Genomic DNA, 23,008 nt, shown 5'->3' with positions numbered 1-23,008 from the left:
TAGAGACAAAGTGTATGGAGCAGTAGGCCCATATTGTAAAGTGGATGCATTAATTTCTTTTAGCATTTTAAAACTTACAGTATTAAAAGCCCTTCAGCCATCAGGCAGTTGTGTCACAGGGTACGTGGAAAAAGCGGAAGTATCCTCTCCTGCTTGTTTGGCTTGACAAAATGACCACTTTAGCACCATAGTTTTTAGTGGTTCAGCTCCTTCAGGAAGTTGTTTTGGATAATCAATTGAGTGTGGACTCACAGGAAACATACTTTAAGGTACAGTCTCCCCAACTCTGTAGGGCACGCCAGACTGAGGATTCTGCATTACTGGAAATCCTACACTTGAGTCCTTAGGGGTAAAAATCTTAAGGGATTCTGAGTCTGAGTCTGAGTTCGTCTATGTGTCATAAAGTTTGTTTGAACCCCAATAGACTCAAATTTTTTCCAAAGTGTGGATACTCTTGCTGACAAACAGAATGGCTGGGGTCTACAGGGGCAGAGGCAAGAAATACGTCTTTATCATCATTCAGAGGCACTCCATCTCCAGGAGTATCAAAAGGATCGGAATGAGAATCGGTGAGGCCAGCAACTAACTCAGAAGAAATACCAGCACCAAGATGTTCATACTTATTCTCCAATTCATCTATGGCCAAATTACAAAGAGAATAATGAGAAGCTATAGAGGTTAATTCTATAGAATGTTGCAGATCTAAAGTCTCTTGATTATATTCCCAAACTTTCATGGTTCCTTCAGGGAAAGCACATGGTCCTCTAATTTTCAAATGATTTTTAATCTCTTGCCCTACTTTCTGCCAAATTTGTAAATTTACCATTCCTCCTTTAGGAAACCAAAGACAAAGATCAGATACACCAAAAAATTGCTGTAAGGCCTTCTTTGAGTGCTTAGAGCCCTTCTGCTTTAAAAGGGTCTGCAATGCCATAACAAAATGATCCTCCTGTTCCATAGAATGAGATTGCCCCATATAATTTTACTCCTGCCATCGCCAGTCAACCTGGGCTTCTCTAACCGAAATCTTGATAACCACTCATCTGTACTTGGGCACTCCCTTGAAACGTGGCTATGGTCCCTGTTCGGGAGCCACTTGTCACAGCCGGTGTGACAAATCAACCAGGAAACGTGAGGGTAAGAGCATGGTGAAAAGAAATTAAGAGACAAAGAGATGGGGGCAGGAGCAGCACTGAGGATGATGTCCAAGAGTACCGATTTTATTCCACATCTTATAACCATTTATAAGGCAGACCACAACAGGAGGAGTAGTGCATCAGTATCTAGTCAGATGACCACAAGTTTCTATAACAAGTTTACATTAACTACAAGCAAACCTCGCAATGCCAGGTAGTCTTGGCTAAAGCCATTAGCAAGACAATCAACCAGGGTGTGGGTTATGGGAGGTACAGGAACAACAAGGACCAAGTAAGAATTCATGACACTGACCACATTGTTCCCTTCTGCAGGGAGAGCGTGTGGGAAGTCACATAGGCGAGCACATGACACATAGCAGAGACCCTCTCTCAGTGTTACTCGACTTTTCCATCCTTAACACCTTGTCAAGGTGTCCGGACTTTAAAGGAGACACAAGTCAGGGCCTGGTTTGATCCATGACTCCAAGCATGCCGTAGCCTCCAACACCTCACCTTAAATTCAGATTCCTGAAATCAATGGGTTCCAATTCAGGCTTTTTTGAAAATTTCTTTCCAAAGAACCAGCCCTGGCTGTCGGAAAGGAAACGCCTATTTTGGGGGTGCTTGGGTGGCTCAGTGGGTTAAAGCCTCTGCCTTCAGCTCAGGTCATGATCCCAGGGTCTTGGGATCGAGCCCCACACTGGGTTCTCTGCTCCGCAGGGACCCTGCTTCATCCTCTCTCTATCTGCCTGCCTCCATCTACTTGTGATTTCTGTCTGTCAAATAAGTAAAATATTTTTTTAAAAGTCTATTTTGACAGAACGTCAGAAATCCATCCAATTTCCTCCATCGTAGTCTCTAAGTTACTCTAAATAGCTATACTTGTCTTCACACCACCACCACCAAGGAAACCCTCATCAAATCGTAAACTCCAATTAATTGTTATCTGACATTTGCCAAAATGACAGAGATTACTTGATATTATCCAAAACTTAATTTCTTTAAACGTGCATATTTTCATAACATCATTAAGAAAGTTTTCCAAAACTGTGAGAGAAAAATGTTCTATTTAGATATCAATTGGATAAAAGGGTATGATTGTGTTACCTGAAGCAGCATGACAATTGTATTGTCGTGTGTAAATATATGCTGTTACTCGTTTGGTTTTGTTCCCCCTCCCATCATATTATGTTGCAGAACTCATAAAATATCTTCATTTACATTTCATTTTTATTAACTTGTTTATTTTGTAATAAATTTACTCACTTCTTTGGCAGAGAGACAGAGCTCCAAAGCAGGCAGAGTGACAGGCGGTGGCAGAGGGAGAAGCAGGCACTACTCTCCTGAGCAGGGAGCTTAACATGGGCTGGATCCAAGGGCCTGGACCTGAGTCGAAGGCAACGGTATAAGCGATTGAGAAACCCAGGTGCCCCAGGTAGAAATTATTTTTAAAAAATCACGTTATATTTGCTGCCTTTAAATGCCTATATCCCCTGGGTTGTTGCCAAGGAGTTCTGAATTGTCACTTTCCAAGAGACCACACGGCAGTGGCCAGGCCCACAGGGACTTACAATGGATCTGGCCCCTGAATGCCAAGCTCCAGGGAGTACAGGATAAGGGGTGAAGCCAGCAGAGAGGTTTTGGGTCCAAACACTCCAGAGTGCACAGACTGATCTCGGCTGCCAAGAGGGTCCTACCCAACTGTCATCTGACTCATCCTCTGTGTCCATGCAGGGACACCACATATGCATGCCATGTATGCAGGCCCCAGAGGTGCCATCCAGTGGTGGAGACGACCCACTGTCCACAAAGGGAGACCCTCCCTGCAGACTGGAAAAGGAGGATGGGTGGCAGGCAAGAGGGAGGTCAGTGCACTAAGGGCCTTTGAAATCGGACACACAGGGAGAATCCAGTGTATTCAAAGTGTGTCTCTCCATCCCCTGCAGAAAGGGCACCTTGGGATCCAAAATAATGCAACTCACTGAAAAATGACAGGCATATGTTTGTATTCTTAGCTCATGGATCAGGCAGTCCGCCCCACAGACAATATTAGTAACTGTCACCCTTGGCTCCAAGGGGCTCCTGGAAGGAACACAGGGCATTCCTGGGGAAGGGAGCCCCACATTAAGCACTTCTTTTTTTCTTTTTTTTAACATATTTTCCATATTGGACACAGCAGGTATGACTTGGTTGAGGGGCAGAGAGAAATGCGCTATCACTGAGCAGGGAGCCTGATGCTAGATTTGATCCCGGACTCCAAGAGTAGGACCTGAGCCTATGGCCAATATTTAACCCACTGAGCCACCCAAGAACTCCTAGAGAGAGTCTGTGGAACAATCTCATTTAAATAGGAGTTTTCCAGAGAGGCAGATAGTAAAATGAGCATTTAAGTCTCCTATGTGCCCTCAGGAGTTTCATTTTTTTCTTGAATGCCAAAAAATGTAGTTAGTTAACTTACAGTGCAGTATTGCATTCTGCAGTAGAATTCAGGAACTCATCACTTCTTTACACCACTCAGAGCTGGTCACAACAAGGGCCTTCTTCAAGGCCCATCATCCATCAACCCCTCTCCAATCCATTTCCCTCCATGACTCCACAGTGTGCAGGGATGCCTTCTCCCTGAGAGTTCTTTCATGAACCACCACCATGGTAACCTGATGACACACACCCATCCTTCTGTTTCAATGGTCACTCTGTTAGCCGAGCCACTTGCAGTTTGGTGAAGACTTGTAAAGGTCCCCACAATGGGAAATCTCAACTGCTGTTTTATGGGTATGTGCCTATCGATTTTCTCAATTATCTTCTCTCAGGATGGTTGCCTCCCTTTTGCAGAGGCCATCTTCTTCTCTTTGGCTTTTCCTTTCCACCCTCTGATTTATCCTCCTGGTTCAATGCCTGTGTTTGTTATTTTTTCTGGGTTATTTCACTGAGATTTATTGGGAAAGCTGCCTTCCCTAAATCACTTCTACGTTCAGAAAACCATACTCTTTCTGAATGGCAATTTCAGACACAGTTATATAGGGAACACACCCAGGTCACATACAAAACTGTTGTCCCTGGATCAGGAGAATCTTGTTGCGACCCAGGCAACACATTTGAGGGGAAAGAATTGCTGGTAGCCTCTTCCCAATGGAGATGACAAAATCGGAGGAATGGTCAACAGTTGAAATGCAGCTGTTTTTAGGAGAGATACTTGAAGATATCAGGGTGTTTTCATGGGTTGAGGTGGAGGGTTTCACAGGCCATCTGCTTGATGCCTGGGAGTGGACGGGAACAGGCTGTGCCACCAGGTGGGTGGAAAGAACAAACGGAAGCTGCACAGTGGACTGTCTGCTGTTCTCAAAGATACTGCTGGCCTGGGTTCTCAAGGCCTGGCCTAGGGAGGGAGACGGAAGAATGTCCCCTAAACCTACAGTCTCCAGTCTCCAGAAGGTATCAAGAGACCTGTGAGTAGGGGAAGAATGAGAGAGTAGGGGGGAACTCACTCCAGCCAGGGTAACCTCACTTCCACCCAGGCTCCTCAGAACAGTCCTCACATCAAGAGTAGGCCATTCAGCATCATACATCTCCTTCCTGAAACCAACCATCCCCAGCCCACATGGCCAACTCCATGTTCGTTCATACCAGGAACTGCTTCTCCATATTGACCAGACCAAGGCAAGCGAGTTCTCAGCAGGGTCAATGTGTGACCATTGGGAGTGGAAGGCAAGCAAATTCTCGGTGGGGTCCTATGTGATTATTGGGAGTTTGAATCAGCTTGGGAGCCAAGCAGAACACCAGTAGCTGTGGGGTTCAACTGGCCTTCAGGATGGCTGTGGGTGATTGTGCTGACCTTTCAGAGAGGTGAGGGAATGTAACCAATGCTACACGTTCCTTGTCCTTCACTAGGGCTCCATTTGGAAGAAACCACCACATATTTTATGCCAAGGCCACAAACACAGAGGTGAGTGAGGACTGAGTCTGGTCTTGTGGCACTCACTCTCTCCTGCAGAAACACTGACACAGGGGGATTTCAGATTGTGAGGGCAGCTCTTGGTTTAGGACTTCAGGACATTTTCTCAGGGGCCCTTTGTGGGTGTCAGGGGCTCGGGGATCTCCATCCACAGGGAAACGATGACATTTCTGTCCCAGATTCATCCCTCATCAGGGTGGCAACTCAGGACAATCCCTTTACCACCCTACATTTAAGAGCCTCCACTGTCCAATGGGCTTCCAGCCCATTGCCACTACCATCAGTGCTGCTGTGCGGAGTACAGGAGAAAGGGACACAGATTCTCTATTGGCTGTCAAGCATCGTCCTCATGGGAAAGATAAAGAGGGTGCTTTCATCCTCCAGTGCAGTGGAGCCATCCCAAGTCCCAGGTCTGGCTTCACCCACAGCCAGCCATCTAGCTGAGTCCATAGGCAGTCCGTTCCTCAGCACCTGCCAAGCAACTGGGAGGCATCCCGTCCTGCCCTAGGTCCCAGGCACTCCTTGGACTCAATCACTTGGGACACCGTGATGGCACACTAACGTCTAAGCCAGAAGGCAGGGAAACGGGGCACAGAGGGTTTTTGGGAACACTCTCAGGTAGGTGTGGCTGCTCAATGGGATGTAAACCCAGGCCATTATGTGTGCTCACAGCACTCTTCTCTGTTTCTGTCATGTCTGTGTTCAATACAAGCCATTGTCCACATTACCTGTGGGTGTGGGAGGGGGTGGAATTCAGAGCATAGCACACGACGATCTCTTCCTAAGTCCCAACTGGAGGGAAGAATGCCTGCTGGGAAGCTGGTGAGTAGGAGCAGGAGACGGTTGGACTAGAAGTAAAAAATGTCGCATCCCCCTATGGTCTTCCGATAACAAGTTTCCTACACTGCTCTCTATTTCTATGCATCTCCAAGCAATTTGGGTGGAGCCTCTACCTGAGGATGTGGAGCTGCCCACAACCACACCAGCCTCTCCACGACCACCCAAGAAGAAAATCTGGTTCTCCCTCCATGATCAGGTCTACTTCATTGGCGACAGCAAGCAAGTTACCTTGGAGATTGACTCATTACGTTGATTGGAGATGCACTCTTTTGTTCAGTAGCAGAGACATAACCGAAGCTTTTAAAACTGCTGAGACACATTTTCCTCTGATTTCACTGGTAGCCATTTCCCTCTATGCCGTCCATCCCCATTAAGTCCACACGTCACGATGAAATTCTCATTCAAACTGGATCCAAGGGACACGGGAAAAAATAATCTACTAGCTGAAGGGATGGATCTTATGTCTTTCTGGAACACACAGGTACCTATAGGTCTCTCCAGGAAACATGGTTCTTAGATGTGTAGGAAGGAAGAGACTATGTTTTCCACCAGTAATGCTTAAAGAAAAATGGAACAGAATACGACAGGAGGTTTCACCATCTCCCCCCTCTACTTCCGCCCATAAGCCACATCTTACATGGTGTGCTACGTACCTTCAAAGGAACAAAATGACCTCACAACATTTGGGGAACTCAAGTACCCAGTACATACCATGTGTTTACCATTCTACAATTTGGGCCAATGCATTCAGTGACATCTTCTCATTCTGGAAACACAGAAATCTGTGCACTAAGGTCTCACACAGCTAGTTTCCCAATAGCCACAGACAGGCACAGCCCCCAAATTCATCATGGGAGGAAAGGACACATTAAATGGCATCTATACACATCATGGTGTGCAATTCAGGCATAAGAAGAAACAAAGTTTTCCAATATTTTAGGAGATAGACAGACCCTAGAAACCTAACACACAATTGAAAGCAAGCACACAAGAAAAGAGGTACATTACACTATCCCAGGCTTTGAGGACACTAGAGTAGGGCATTTGTAGACCCAGAAATTGGAAGGGATGGTTCAGGGAGGATAGGGGGAGGGCCGGTCATGTCATCATGGGTACAGTTTCCATGAGGTAGGATGGCAATGTTTTCCTCATAGATGGCAGTGCTGTCTAAAAAGCATTAGGGATAATAGCAGTGTCATTGATCTTACACATACTAACAAATACAACATCCACAGTACTTAGGTTCCATCACCGAAAAACTCACTACTCCAAGGCAATAGAGGACTGAAAGGTCACAGCAGAGGTGCAGGGAAGACAGATGAACAGGTCCTATGACCAGGTGAAGTAGTGACAAGCTGGCTTGGCTTCACAGTGGGCAGGAGGGCTCAGGGGACTGCGCCATGAAACCCAGTGTGCCTTGAGTGTTTCCCAGATGGACGTTAATGAGTTCCCACTGATGCCATCCCCTCTGTTTGAAAGTCAAGGCCCTGTTTCCCTTTTCCATCCTGCTCCCCTCCTCTGTGTTTCTATGTACACCAAGGAATTGGGCCCAGCAGCACATCAGCCTTGCTTGGTCCCTCTTCATATCCATTCACTCTGGCCTCCCATCCACATCCAGAAGACATAACTTTCCTAGTCATTCCTGAGTAGTGCAGCCAATGTCCTGACAGCTCCTCTCTGTTCTCCTAGACCCTGTGGAGGGCCAGTCCAAGGGCCTTCCCAGGGGCTGGACAGAGGAAGGTGCCCCAACTCTCCTTCAGGTAAGGTCACCTCTCTTTCTCAGAGACAGTAATGGTGCTTCCTTGATTTTTTCCATCAGTGGAGTTTGATGAAAACTGGCATTCCCAGGGGAAGGGGGCAGCAGTCTCCCCTCATGGAGGAATGCTGAGTCCGACCTCTTATGCACAGTAGACCCAAAAGTGGTGATGACACAGAACAGCCTTAGTTACAAACTCGATGGGATCAAACACCTTCTTCAGCAGAAAAGGATTCTTCTTGAAAAAGAACGTTCTGTCTTTTGATCAGAATGGACTTTGGAGATCTGCCATGAACATCTCCTGCATCATTCAAACTGTGCTCTTCAACTCGGGTGGGGGGATATGGTCTCAACCATGGGACCTCATCCAATTAACTGCCTGATGTCCTCCCCAAACCAAAGAGCTGTCCCAACAGTAGACAGGATTCTGGGATCCTCACTGTGTTTCCTTTTCCCCAATCGCAGGTAGACGCTGGGAGGAATGACAGCTGTATGTATTTAACAACATAGGGCTCTTGGAGGAAATCTAGACAAAAAAGCAGCCTGCTCCCTGATTCTGGATTCCAACAAGGAATTGGGGTTGGGGGATACTGACCAAGACTTTCCAGTGAGGCACGGTGACCAGGTTGAACAGGGCGTGAACAAACTCGAACATAGGGAAGGGGTGTTTTGTGTGCACGTGGGATGAAAGCCCTGTGTGCATGGGGCGTGGGTGCATGTTTGTGTGAGTCTGTGTGTGTGTACATGTTTGTATGTTCATGTGTTATGCTTGTGAACACAAATGTGTGTCTTTCTCACAACATACTTTTCACACTTCCATCACAGTCAAAGTGTCATCCTTCCAATACACTTTCATCACCCTGGCACACTTTACATACTCTTTCCTCTGCTCACCACAGTTATACCTGGAGGACGTTTCCTTTTGCTTTCCTGAGACGGGCATGGTGTGGAGATGAATCAAAACCCTTGACCTCCTACTTGGAAAGCCAATATTTGAGCTCAGGTTTCAATCTGAAAGTTGCTCTGGCCTATGCACCTGTGTTAGTCCCTCAGCCAGGGGGTCATGATGTACCATAGGTGCAAGCTAGCAAAGGGCCACCAGAATCTGTGCACACAGCCAAAAACCTAGATTCTATGGTTCCCGACAGGACCCAACATGACACAGTGACTTCCAAGTTCACAGAAACCAGGGCAAGGATAGAAGCCCACATTAAAGATTACAGCCTGGTCCCTCGAGTCAAGTGCACAGGGAAAATCCACATCCTCGTGCTCAAGCCCACATTACTGGAAAGGGTGTGGACCCGTGGAGGACAGAACAGGGCAACATCGGTCATAGCCAGTCTCAGGGTGTACACATGATCAATGGCAGAAAAGCATCACGGAAGGGATTTGCTGTACTTGGTAAGATTTCCATAAGCCCCAGGAAGGTTCAAATTCTCTAAGCACACACTCACACACCACTGGTAAATAGGAAATCAAGGTCAAGCTTGGTTGGAAGCTTTGGACCAACACCCCTGGAGCAAATGTCCTTCAAAGCTGGCTTACACCCTGTCAGCACAGACTCTAAGACTCCTCTGTGTAAGAAACTTCCCACTGGCCAGAACACCTGGGAGTGTTCAGACAGCCACTGTCTTCATGGGAAACACCCCCACACACATGGGAAAGCTCAAGAATAGTAGAAGGAATCTATCAAACTCATCGACAGTGCCAGCTGTTTACATCAGTGTTCTGAAGCATTGTACATGGGATTTTCTGAAGACAAATGATGAGTGAAGCAAACTACTAGGCTTCTTTTCTGAGGGTTGAATTCAGCCTGGCAAGCAAGGCTGCTTTTTTTGCTGTGCAAAATCTTACAGAGACATGATACATATAGTCACAGTATATTGGGATATTGTGCCCAGAACTAATTTCCAAAGAAGAAGCATGGGACACCTTAGTGGCACATCAGTCAGGAGAGGTTATGGGTCTCGGTCCTCACACAGAAGCCAGGTTAGGTTTCACATGTATTAGACTGACTATTTGACTTTGATAGGGCTCACTTTAGCTAGCAAGACAAATACCCTATTCGCATTTTCTCCCTGATACTCTTCCATCCCTTTCTCACTGCACCAAGGAGAAGGCCCGGCAGCAGTGCGGACAGTACCTTCTATGCACCCACTTGCACACACTCACCTCCTGTACTCATGCATCCAAATTCCCTGCCTACTTCCTGAACAGCCACACCAGTGTCCTCAAAGTTCTTTGTATCCTCCTAGCTCCCCCAGAGGGCCTGATGGAAGAGCTACCCATTTTGAGGGTAGAGGAAGAAACTCCAACTCTCCCTCAGGTAAACTCATTTTTCCTCAACATTTTATTTATTTGAAAGACAAAAAGACAGAGAAGGGGAGAGAGAGAGAGAGAGAGAGAGAGAAAGCACACGAGATTTCAAGTGGGGGGAGTAGCAGAGGGTGAGGAAGAAGCAGGCTCCCCTTTTGAGCAGGGTGTCCAATGTGGAGATCCATCCCAGGACCCTTGGATCAGATCCTGAGCTGAAGGGAGAAGCCTCAATATCTGAGCCGCTTGGTCACCTCGGTAAAGTCATTTTGTGCTTCTGAGGGACATACAGTGTTTGATTTATCTTTCCATGAATATCTGAGCATGTACATGCCAAAGGGGAGAGACAATTTCCTTGGTTCTGAGAGCCTGCAGTGAGTTTATAACATTAGCGGACACCATACTTAAATGGCACTGAGAAACATCACCACCATTCCTTAGGCAATGGATGGTCGTGAGCATTTTGCACAAGATCATTCTGTCTATGAAAAATGGCTTTGTAATGAGCTGCTGAAGAAAATGGACTTGGGAGATTTGACATTCCAAGCCAGAGCCTTTTCTGGAGCTTATTTTCTTCCTTGCTGGATCATAAACACAATGACTGCATCCCATCTAGCTTGCTTATGACACCCAGGGCATAGAGCTGTGGGCACATGGTGTGCACAGGGTGCTGGGATCTTCACTCGGTTTCTTTCCCTTTCTCCAACTTCAGGAGCAGCAACCAGATATGTCCCATATATGTGTGTTCCCATCACTCCCTTTAGGGGGACAGATCTAGCTGAAGAGGCTTTCTCTCCTCCTTTGATCTGGAGAGCTTCCCGAATTCTGAGTTCCTCCTGGGAACGGAGGTTGGGGTGAACTGAACAAACGGTGTGTCCTGTAGAAAAACAGACCCTGTACTACAGTCCCTGCAAACAGTAGGTCATTCAAGTGGTGTGCTTGGTGTGTCTGAGGGTTGGAGCTTGTTTTTGTGTGGGTCGATGTGATGGGACTGGGCATGTGGGTGTGTTAACTGGGTGCCTTTCATCAGAAGACATCTCCCACTTAATGAAGTTAAGTGCACAGGTCAAAGTTTCAAGGCCAAACCTCCTTCATCCCCGCTGTGAACACCCCCCCCCCAGGACACCACATTCCACGTTAACCACAGTTCTACCAGGACAGTTGTTTAGGATTCCCTTTCCTCAGACAGGGATGGGGAGAAAGGAAGGGGCCGACATCTTTCCTAGCTGGGTACATTTCTCAGACATGGTTAAAACACAAAGAAATCAGAAGCTACTTTAGTCTTTCAAAACATCATCACCAACCTTACTAAAATGCTCACATCTTGAATGCACAGAGGGAAGTCTCACTGGCATATGACAACTGCCAGGAAAGCTTCATCATTAGCTTGAGGCCTAATCAAACTTCCTGGCAATCTGCTACATGGCCAGATTAGAGAGTGCCCTTCTCTCACCTGGCCTCCGCTCTCTTATGAACTTGCCATTTCCTGATGGGGGAGATCCTGGGAAAATGGGTCTTGCTGACTCATAGGACACACCCACATGCCACAGGAAAGGAAGACTGGGAAGAATTAGCATTTTGTGAATGGGGACTCTGTTGGAATGCACAGATGTCAGTATGTATATATCCTATATCTTTGGTCATTCCTGACCATGCATGACTCAGGAACAAATGTAAACATCTAGGGTACTTATGCTTACATTAAATGCAACCCTGCTACACAGTGTTCTTCTGAAGAAATACAATCTCCTAGAAGAGGTAAGAGATAGGTAAGAGCAGCAAAGAAACGGTCTTAACAATGACCACGACACATTCACTGGTTCGAGGAACTTGCCTGTCAGTACAAGGGAGTGTGCATATTAGTATGTACCCTTTTTCAGGTTGAAGAAGTCGCACTGTTTCAATTCCCTTTAGCTAAAGTTCAGAGTCAATGTTTCTCTCTGCATTCCTGCTCCTTTCCCTGATCTCTGTTGATGCAGAAGCAGCTTTCTCAGTCTATACCCATGTAACCCAATGTCACCATACACTCCCATGCATGCCCACTCCAAGCTAAACTCCCTGAGCTCTTCCTGCCGAGCCCCACCAGTGGACTGACCATTCTGTGTTATCTCTCTCTAGATTTGCTGGATGGACAGGCGGGTGAACGTTACACAGGAACGACAGAGGAAGATGCCCCATATTTCACCAGGGTTGTAAGTTAGCCATTCTTTGTGGGACACACAAAAGTCTTCTGACTTTTTCAATCAAGGTCACATACAAAAATCTAAACATGCACGATTGACAGGGTAGGGAGAAGTTTGAGTGAGAATCTGTTACCAAATGCTACCTAATCACAAAGGCAGTGCAGGGGGGTGGGGACAACCACAGCAGGATCACCTACCATCTGGAGGGCAGGGAGCTTTGGTACAGGTAGCAGCTATTCCTCCTTGCCACCTATTTTGTTCAGTGGGACCTGGAACGTGGGACCTGTAGGAAGACTGGGCACATTTGGGCAGGACTCATTTTGCTTTCTTCATACTTTGGGGCTCACGGGCCTCTAGCACACATCCCCATCTGGTTTTCTCCCATCCCCCAGGGAACAAAAGAGCCATGCAAACAGGACAAAGCCTGATTTGATGTTCATACTGTTTTCCTTTCTGAAATCACAGATGTCCCTTCTGGCAGGAGACAGCAGTAAGTATTCTGGACTCTAGGGTCACTCACTTATTTGCAACAACCTGGAAAAGGGGAATGGGGAATGGTGGGGCATCCTCGCAGGCTCCATGATGAGAACCATCCTGATTCCAGGTGCTGTGGGACTGAGAATAAAGGTCGGAATAACAGAAAGGGATTTTCTGGGGAAAGACCCCTGGCCTCATGGCCCTGTCCCCGGAAACTACTCCGCTGCTCCTAGGTGGTGCAGGTTTGGGGGCAGGGAGTAGGTGTGCCTTGGAGATGGACTATTTCACAGCTACTCCAGGCCCTGTAGCTCAAACAGGAGGCAGTGCTTCTATTCATGTCCCTGCTCCACTCCAGGACTTTTCATCCTCCATCCAGGAAGGGCCAACTACAGCTCAGTACAGACAGATTAGCTCCCCCCCTCCACACACTTGTCTGCACGTACACGCCAAGTAAAGTTCCTTGAGCAATTCCCGAAGAGTCTTGCCGGGGTCCTGACACTCTCAGTGTGTATCTACCTAGATCCCTTGGCAAACCCATGTTATGGCCTTTATGTGGACAGCACAGAGGGAGAGGCCCCATTTTTCACCAAGGTGGTAAGTTAGCCTTTCTTCATGTGAAGTACAGTATCCGTTTTTTCTCTTATTTCTGAAATCAGATCCAAACACCTCAGCCCATACAACATCTGTGGTGGGGAGATTATTGAGGGAGCATCTGTTAGCCATGGAGACCCCATTCCAAAGACCCTGCAGGAAACAGCAGGTTCAGTTAATGTCCATAGGGTAGTGAGTTTTTTCACGGGTGCTACTGACACCGCTTTGCCACCCAGTGGACCCAGGGCATTTCACCTCTAGGTGGATTTCATATCACTTCCCATGACCCTGCCCATCACCAAGAGAACAAAGGAGCTGTGCACACAGGATGAGGCATGACTTGATGTTCATCATGTTTTCTTTTCTGAAATCGTAGGTGGCCCTGCTGGAAAGGGAGAGTGTTATTTATGCTGTTCTCTAGAGTCACTCATTGGTTTGGAGCAACCTGGACAGTGGGCAAGGTAGGGCTTCCTTGCAGGCTCCATCTTGAGAACCACCCAGAATCCAGATCCTGTTGCAATGACACTAAGAGTCATATTCCAGACCGAGACCCGAGGCCTCATGACCCTGCCCCCGGTAGCTACAGTGCTCTTCTTCAGTGCTGTAGGATTGCATGCTGGGCAGGAGGTGTGTTTACATGGGAATCCATGTGCTGTGGTTCTCAGGGTTGGTGTGTCTGTCAGGGGGGTGAATGGTATGTTCTCAAATGTGTCTGGTCCCCTCAACATGGCGATTAACGGTGTCCACATTCTCAGGGAAGTTTCCCATCTATGTCATGTCATGAACGTCAATTCATGTGAAAACTCTTTATCACCTAAAATTGAAATAGGTTTTCTTTCCTTGCAAATACACATAAATTCCCCTAGAAAACAAATCCTGTCACTAACTAGGAAAGGCTAGACTGTGCCCCAAAGACACAAGTGTGTCTTTTCCAATCCCTGTTACTGAATCAGTGTCCATCGGCTCTCCCATCAAGGTAGGTCTCAGCCATGAATGGTCACAGTACCTCCCTCTTGACACTACGCCTACACACATGTCTGTGCATCAGAGGCCCCACGATGCATCTTCCCAACCTCATAAGAAGCACTGAGTGCTGGGACACTCTACTCCCTTCTGTAGGTGGCTTCCATGACAGCTTTGTGCAACACCCCATTCAGGGAGGACCTGACAAAGGAGCAGTGGCCAGGAACAGATGGGGCCAATTCACTCCATGTTTCCCCGTGAGATCTACCATTTCCCTGCAGATACTGTGTCTAAGAATGCAACTGGCCTTCTCCCAGGGGAAATTACACACCCACCACTGGTCCTAGCTGGGGCTCTCAGATGTGGCCCCAAAAGGTGTCCTATCCAAGGCAGAATGAGGTTGCCTTCCGGGACTGAGCATCACTGGGGGGACCCGGGCCCCCTCCACGCAGGAACGAAGGGTGCTCTGTGCATTGCAAGGTGACAAAAGAGTACCTCAAACCTCAACAGGTGTGGCAGGACAATCACCATACATTTCTCTGGGCATCTGTCCTTGCAAGAGTGGCTTGTTTTATTCGGAAGGTTTGGGCCAATAGACAAGTCAAGGGAGTTCAGTGCCTTGGAATGGAAACAGAGCAAAATCAAGGTTTCAGGGTTCTTTGGCAGCAAATAAGTCTTTCTCTCGTGAGAAACACATATTTGAACAGAATCTGATTTTCTGCGATCTCTTTTCCTCACTTGCATCTGCGGGATCCATGAAAGTACGTTTCGCGGCTCCCTGAGGACACTCAAGAGGATGTTCTGGGGTAGTTGCACCATTCTGCATTCTACTAATTGCATACAAAATCTCAAATTTTCTGCATCCTTCCGACATGGGTTTTGGGCTTGAATTTCTGGTTTGGGTCCTCGCTATCCTAGCAGGTAATGCCACAGCTCAGTGTCCTTTGGATTCACATTGCCCTCATGATGTCTTATGTTGAGCATCTTTTCATATGTCTGCTTGCCCAGTCATTTGTTCCCTTTGCAGCACAGTCTATTCAAGTCTTTTTCTCGATTCTTTCATTTGGTGAACTCCCGTTCTTCTTTCTTTGCATTTGTTTTGTTTGTTGTTTTTCTGTTTTGTCAGTGAACACAACATTTCTGAAATCAGGATTTCAAATGGCTTCTCCTATCTGTGGGATGCCTTTTCATTCTGTTCGCTGTTTCAGAAGAAGATGCTCTTTCTAGGCGGTCCTCTTGTCAAGCATTGTGATGCCAACATGAGTGCATTGGGGCATTTCTATTTCGCTCCCACGTGCCCCTGCCTATTTAAATGCCAGAACCATCCTTTTGGCTCAGGGGAGTGATCCAAGGTATTGGAAGTTCAGTTTCTAGGGAACCAATACCTACTTCTTCACACTTAGAAAAGTTTTGACTCCTTGTGTTCTCTGTGGTTCCATTGTCTATTCTAGCTGTTTCTCTGTTTCAAGAACATCACATTGTGCTTTTGGTCAGTGTTGCACTGAACCTGTTCCCCATTTATTCTAGGAACTGGGGGTTTAGCTTAATCTTTTAGGGTACAAAAGGCCTCCAACAGTGCCTGGTGGGTGTGCGTCAGCCCAGGAGTGTCTTATGTATCAATGGCCTTGTCAAGCCAGCCACTAAGGCTGGAGAAATACACAGGAGAGTAGGGCTTCTCTCTCGATCCTGGTTGGTTTCTAATGCTGAGATAACCAGGAAAGAGTCTGTCTAGTGTCCATTTTACAGTCATTTATTATCTCAATGAACTATAAGGAAATGATTAAGGAAAAAAAAAAAGTCCAGTGCCTCGCTCCCACTAGCCACATGTCAAAAGTCGCATAATGACTGGAGTTTTAGATGGTTGCACTGGGACAGGAGGGTGGTCATGGGAATGTATAACTGACACTGAGGTGACTGCTGCAGCATCCTGGTCTTATTAGAAGGGATGAAACTCCATTCCCTGTCTCCTTGAAGGTCTCTGGTTTCACCAGTCCCATGAACATTTGACAGCAGAGCAAAAGCGTCAGGCAGATGCTGCATGGCCCATAGAAACCTCAACAGAACTGGGATGATTGGTTGAGGCAGTCTTTCTCGTAACAGGATTGCTCCTGTTTCAGTTCCTACAGATTTGCGTGTAGAGAGCATCGAAGACTCCAGCAGTGAGGACGAATTCTCTTCAGGTAGGGAATGGCACAGAGGAAGGGAACAGTGGGACAGGGCTCCTGGGAACAGGGGACTGCGCCTGCCATTCTGGAGAAAGAAGGTGAATAAAAAAACCACCAAGGAAAGGGATACATTAGCAACAGGCATGATTTGCTCATTTCATAGTTTCTCAGTGAAAAGAACAGACATTGTGTTCACGGGCCTTTGGGGTAGGCTGGGTTGTTTTTATCACCACACGACTCCTTGCATGCTTAGTTTAAGGATCTTTCCCATCAGACCTGCTCTTGCCTCCCTTTCCCGCTGCCACATGTCAAAGCTTGGTCTCTTTGCTCAAGGCCTCTCAGGAATGTTGCACAAGAGATTCTGGGTTTTTCTTGGCATGGTCCCAGACCTGGTCATGGTCATGACTTGGCAGCCCCAACCACCCTCTCCTGTGCAAAAGAACCAGAACACTACATTCTATTGGGAGACAGGACATGGAAGACAGGTAAACTCTCTCCCTCATAATGTTCCCTACCAAACCTTCCTGGTTCTGTACCAAACTGCTGTACCTTCAAGGGGACTCTCAGAGCTGGAGGAGGTAAAGCAAACTTCCTCTGGGTTCACTACACAGGCTCCCGTGTCCCTTAGCTTCTGCCAGCCTTCACACCCCAGCCCAATCTAACTTGTGGACGTGTTACCAAGGGAATGATGCCCCATGAAGCTGCGCTGGAGACCCCATGTCATGGTCCAGTGTCCTCCAGGCCTGTGTGAAGGGGATGCTGGACCTGCTTTACACATGCTCTCCCAGGTCCACTCAACCTCTCACCAGCTGCCATCTAGGCATAGCACAGAGCTTCTTTGGAGCAGTGCCAGGGAGTCACAGCTCCTCTCAGAAACCCAACTCTCTGTCACACAGCCCTGGTAAAGCTCCCCACTCCACAGCGTACCCAAACTACAAACATTCCTCAGGCCTGCCCAGGACCCTACATGCACCCCTGCCCCATCCATTCCCTGCCAGCCTAAGCAGGAGCTCTGGCTGGAATCCTGTGATTCACTGACCACACTGGTGGACATTTTCCTGGGCTGCCCTGAACAGCTGAGGGCACCTGCTCCCATCTCCATTCAACCTCTGTAACACTGATGGAAACAGAGGTCACTGTATTACGTTGAAACATGTCCCTGGGAAGGTCATCTCAGTCACTGGGCAGACATGGCTATGGGGAGGTGGTGGGCCATCTCTCCCTGTACTTCCCCAGCAATCCCAGAACCAGGACAGCTGCTCCCAGCACAGAAGGATCAGGGGATTGTTTCCGTGGAACCAGGATATTTCCTCTCTCCTTCGTTGCCCCCTTTTGGACAACTTCCTCTGGGTTCACTACACAGGCTCCCCCTGATCCTTTTGACTGGTGGACCTTGGCAGGAGGAAGGACATGGAGCACCACTAGGGGAGAAGGAGGAGGAAGGGGAGCAGGGAGGGAGAGGAACAGGGACGGAGGAAGTGAGAGTCCTGCAGAGGCAGTCTTAGCGACAGTGATGGCCTCCAGGAGGGAAAGAATCATTCAGATGGGGTTCTGGGTCCTGGAGAGAATCAGAGGTTGGAAGAGCACGTGGGCAACCAGAGATCCACCTGAACCCTGTGGAGATCAAGCGACCAAGACCAGGGAGGACTCAGATCTGAGGCCCCATCCAACTGAGGGCAGAGGCCATCATCCCCAGAGCAACAGGCCAGAGGTCGTCAGCTCCACTACCTCCCCTTTGTTCTCTCTTGGCCACCCCAGATCCTTACTGCTCTTTGACCTGGAGGAGGATTCCATGGAAGACAATGATTCCGATGGAAGGAGACACACTGTGCCTGTAATTCATTTCCAACTCCATCTCTTGGGTTTCCTCTCTCATCTGTCCATAAGCACCTCTTCCCAGCTCTTCCCCTTTCCCTTCTTTGACAAGCCCAGTCCGGAGGCCCTAATCTCCGCAGGCACTCAGGATTTGCATCTGAACTGCTGCATGATAATCCATGGGTATCCCTCCTCAGCCCTTTCCTAGCATCACCCTGATCCCTCATCACTGAGTCTGGGAAGCAACCCTGGATAGCAAAGCAGGCAGTAGGCCTGGGAATTGGCAGGGCACAGCTCACTCTGCTAGAGGGGCCTCAGGAAGGGAGGCTGGGCCTGGGTGTCCCCACTTGATTCTCTGTTGCCTGGGAGTGTGTGCTCATGCTCTGTTCTGCTCTTGTTTTCAGCTCTCGAAGCTTCCCTTCTGTGGACTTGACAGAAACAACAAGGGAAGCAGAAGATGAGAAGGACTTGGGAAAGTGGTGAGTTAGGCAGGAAAAGGGGCAGGCAAACATGGATACATGTTCTCCCTTGTTGCCCTGACTTTGTTGTGGGGACCTCGGGAAACCACACAAAACCCGACTTGCTGCCCTAGACTCTTGACCACAAAGAGAAGAGGAAGGCCACAGTCCCTGCAGGCACTAGGAAGCCTGAGAACATCCCTTGGGGAACCTCCACCTGATCCGAGCAACTCCCTGTGGTGTTTGGATGCTGTCGTCCAGGAGCTACTGATCTTGGAGGGAGGGCACTGGATGCCTGTAGGGACTGGACACCAGGCAGCCCATGCACTGTGCTCCTCTGGAAAAGGGTCCCGCACCCCATTGACCCCTCACCCTGCACGACCCAAGCCTTTCTGTCCCACCCTGCAAAAATCAGCAGAACGGTTTGCTCCTGAACAACACTAGTCAAGAAGAGACAGTGGTAGGGTGTCCCAAATCCCACTTCAGGCACCTGAGAAATGAGCAAATAAGACAGGCCCCCAGGCTCATAGGAGCAGGACAGCTAACCCCTCCTAGTGCTGCATCTTTCTTGGTATGGATTAGGCACCGTTCTCCAGCTGAGTCATGTACGCTGACCACTCCTGTACGACCTGACCAACACCTCCAGTACCCCAAGCCTCCAAGATGCCTTGAGGGAGGTAGCAGGTCCCCTCATGGCACCATTTCTCTATGTGAGTTTTATATTCTAGAGACTCTTCTCAATCCCTTAATCCACAGTGAAGACTCATCATGGAAACGTCATCCTGCCTGCTTCCACCTTGCCCACCAAATGCCCACAGTGTGGGGCCCATGCAAACTCACTTCCCATGGAAATCGGGAGCACGCCTTCTCTGTCATGCCACATGCAACACTCGTGTGGGCAAAGGCTCCCCCCACAGAGAAGGGTATGTTGAGGGCTCTCAGAGAGACTGGGGAAGGGACAGCCCAGCAGGAGGAAGACCTGACAGTAATGGAGGAAGACACTTAGGGAAGGGCTCTGAGTGACCCTGGGAGTGTGGCCTTTATTCAGCCCCAGGAGGCCCATGGGAAACTTCCCTTTCTTCATGTCACACATGGGTCCTACAGGGAAACATCTACCTCAACACCTCAGAAGACACATCTCACAAACCCCCACAGGCCTCTGGTAAGACCTGCTTCAGGCCACATGCCACTTGCTATCTCATAACACTCCACCTGCTTTCTCCACAGGTGCACCACAGGACAGTCTGCCCATGACCCTGAGGCAACAGAGTCTCCAGAGGTGCTCAGACAAAGGGATCCAGGAGGGCCCTGGGGGCCCTCTTATGTCTTTGATTTGGGCCCGGAGGAAAACTCGGCATGAAAACACAAGGAAACATGCCTGCAGGAACGGCTTTCTTGCACCTGACCTCCGCAGGCCAAACAAAGAGAACAGTTCTTTGCAACCTATCAGAAGAAGGCACTGGAACCCCAAGGAAGAGATTAGAGGACACTCTGAGTCAGCAAAAACACCCAGAGTTGACTGCCCAAGCCCTGCTGTTGATTGACACTTGGAGCACGAGTCAATGATCTGGGCCTACAATAGTTCATTGTCTGGTGAGACTGGGCCTCCCCCGGGACTGGGGGGCCCAGCAGCCTTCCAGCCTTTCCACTGTCTGCTTTAAGGGCTGTTCCTCCTCCCGATGTCCCTCTAGTCCCCAGAAACCATGAAGAGCATGACAGATGAAGGAAGAAGCAGGATGGCCAGGGCCCCTTGACCACCCTGGAATCAACTCAAGGGACAGCAGCCACCCCAGCTGTATTCCCCCAGTGTGCCAACCCTGAACCGCCCCCATCACTTCCACACACCTGACCGTGACCAATGCTGGGCTCAACACAGGCAGTGGTCCCACAAAACGGGCCCCACTCAGTCCGTGTGTTTTGCAGCAGCAACAGGTGTAGGGAGGAGAGACTGACCCTAATCTGAGTTTGACATCTGGAGCACCCATACACCATGGAAGAGGAACTAGGGCCCCAATCACCACGCTGCACCTTGGGGAAAACATGGGCCTCAAGGACGGCAATGCTAGACACCTAGAGCTTACAAAAGTGGGATCCAACATTCCTTTGGTGGGAATGGTAGTTGGTGTAGCCAATTTGGAGAACAGTGTGGAGATTCCTTAAGAAATTAAAAATAGAACTTTCCTATCACCCTTCAATAGCACTACAGGGTATTTACACCAAAGATACAGATGTAGTGAAAAGAACGACCATCAGTACCCCAATGTTCATAGCAGCAATGGCCAACATTGCTTAGGAAGCATGTTAAAGCATTGCACGTTTTGCTCTACCTGAGTCCTCCAAGTTTAAAGGACTCAGGAAACATTTATTCTCCCAAAGCAACCCTAATCTTTCTCCCTATGTTCAAAAAGAATCTCTTCTCCTTGTAACAGGGCATCATTGGAAACATGGGTGATTTGATCAAGGCTTGGATGGGTCTGTCCTATGGAGAGAGCAAGGCAGAGACTCAGATGGGACCACAGAGATATAAGGAAATAGGCTGACTTTTGGAAAACCTGCACCATCAAGCCCTTTGGGAATGTTAGCCTTACCCCTTGCTTCCAGACTGCCCCACTGCCTCACCAGGAGCATAAATTATGCCATTCTCTGGCAGGTGTAGGAACCTCGGATATATCGGGCGCATCAGGAAGAGGAATGTGACAAATCCATATTACAGGCATGTCTGATGGCAAGCCCTTCCCTTGGCTACTGGCCTAGAGAGACAATGATTAGAGAGTCCTCAAAAAAGTCCCAATGATGCAGATTTTAAGTGATAACCACGATTGATCACTAGGCTTGCTAAGCTTAAGTTGATAATTGCAGCGGGACTTGCTTTCCAAGGATGTGACCCCTGAGCTGGCTGTCTCTGGAAAGCAGCATTCTTTTCAAGAGGAAATGTAGGCTACAAAAACCCACCTTAGTGGACGTTCAAGTCTAACTCTGGTGGCCTTTCCATATGTGTTGCTTACCTAAGCTAGACAACTTGAGGTCATCTTCAGAAACATTTCCACATAAGCTCATGGACAGGCAATCCCCTTGCTACTAATTCTGTGGGGATACCAGGAACCCATGGGCTCAGGTCTAATTCAACAACTGGAACATGCTAATGATTCCCCCACGACTGTGGAACTCAACAAGCACCCTGACCAATTGTACGGGGCCAGGATCAAGAACTCATTCCCTCAAAGCCAGAGAACATATGTCACTTCACTGGGTTCTCTGGGGACTTATGGAAACAATGAAGGACCCAGCTGTCCCTGTAACTGGAGTTGAGGGTGCACCTGGGATGGGCCTTAACTGCCAGACAAATTTTCTCCCACTTATCGGCGATTCCTACTAACGAGGATATTCAGGCAAGACCTCAAAATAAAAAGGGCTTCTTGGAATGTTTTTTTCCCTCCCAGTCCTACTGATCCAAGAAGCCATCCCATTCAGGTACAATGGCCAACAAAGGCTTTAACTAAGCATCCAACTTCCCCACCTGGGAAAAGGAACCTCCCAATTCATACAGGGATGGCCCCTGACTCTAAGGACTTGGCATCAGCTCCAGAGCATCACAGAGAACAAAAGACACCAAACAATGATAAGAGGCTGATTTATCAAGTACCAGCTTATATTCAAGATACGCCTGAACTAACACTGGAAACCAGCCCAACTTTAAACCCAGTGGCACTTAGGCCTGGACCTGACCACTCTATGCCCATGGCTCATAACACTTGAAAGGTTCTTAAGTCGACCAGACTTAAGATGTTCCTATGAAAATGCACACATGTGCTTTAGCAATGGCAATAGTTTCATGGAAAGGTGGTAAGAAAAACCAGGTTTGCTGTCTTCAGTCGAACTCAAGACCACTGAGGCCAAAACCTGTCTGCCCACAAAGCAGAGATTCTAATGCCCACCTGTTGGTTCTAATTGGCAAAAATCTTACAAGAATTTATTCTGACTCCAACAGGCCTTCCTCGTCTTCTACACCAGTGAAGCAGTTTATAGAAAAGGGTCTTCTTCCAAGTCATAACCTGCCAACCCAACATGGGCCTAAAATATTTGCACATTCCAAGAATGGCCCTCCAAACCTGAGGAGCCCTTGAAAGCCTGACTGCAGTTCAAGGAGTCTCAGGATTAGATAAAGGCCCCTAGCTGGGACTCAATGGCCATGAAGCTCTAACCTGTGCCCATGGCTTCCCCAAGCTCCAGAGGCCACCGGACACTTGGGGTGGGCGTAGATGCCTGGGTGCATTATGAAAACCATCACCGAACCAGCCAACCTTCCCTGTTTCAAGCAACAGTGCATGTGTGCTCTGTTTCATGGACATGGCCACCTAG

The sequence above is a fragment of the Neovison vison genome, chromosome 7 (assembly GCF_020171115.1).
Source record: "Neovison vison isolate M4711 chromosome 7, ASM_NN_V1, whole genome shotgun sequence".
Classification (NCBI taxonomy): Eukaryota; Metazoa; Chordata; class Mammalia; order Carnivora; family Mustelidae; genus Neogale; species Neogale vison.
Note: the sequence above shows the minus strand (reverse complement) of the source record.